Genomic DNA, 516 nt, shown 5'->3' with positions numbered 1-516 from the left:
AAAGAGGCGCCCAGGCGGAAACGAGGCGCCCAGGCGAAAAAGAGGCGCCCAGGCGAAAAAGAGGCGCCCAGGCGGAAAGGCGCCAGGGCGCCCAGGCGGAAAAGAGGCGCCCTGGCGGAGGCGCCAGGCGAAAAGGCGCCAGGGCGCCCAGGCGGAAAAGAGGCGCCCAGGCGGAATGGCGCCAGGGCGCCCAGGCGGAAAAGAGGCGCCCAGGCGGAAAAGAGGCGCCCTGGCGTAGGCGCCCAGGCGCCAAAAGAGGCGCCAGGCGAAAAGGCGCCAGGGCGCCCAGGCGGAAAAGAGGCGCCCAGGCGGAATGGCGCCAGGGCGCCCAGGCGGAAAAGAGGCGCCCAGGCGAAAAAGAGGCGCCCAGGCGGAAAGGCGCCAGGGCGCCCAGGCGGAAAAGAGGCGCCCTGGCGTAGGCGCCCATGCGCCATAAGAGGCACCCAGGCGAAAAGGCGCCAAGGCGCCCAGGCGGAAAAGAGGCGCCCAGGCGGAATGGCGCCAGGGCACCCAGGC

This window comes from Aristolochia californica, unplaced genomic scaffold (genome assembly GCF_029961685.1).
Source record: "Aristolochia californica isolate CCGP_79_NKW_82.1479 unplaced genomic scaffold, dmAriCali1.0.hap1 SCAF_102, whole genome shotgun sequence".
In the NCBI taxonomy this organism is placed as follows: domain Eukaryota; kingdom Viridiplantae; phylum Streptophyta; class Magnoliopsida; order Piperales; family Aristolochiaceae; genus Aristolochia; species Aristolochia californica.
The sequence above is the reverse complement of the archived record's forward strand: the minus strand, read 5'-3'. Positions refer to the sequence as shown.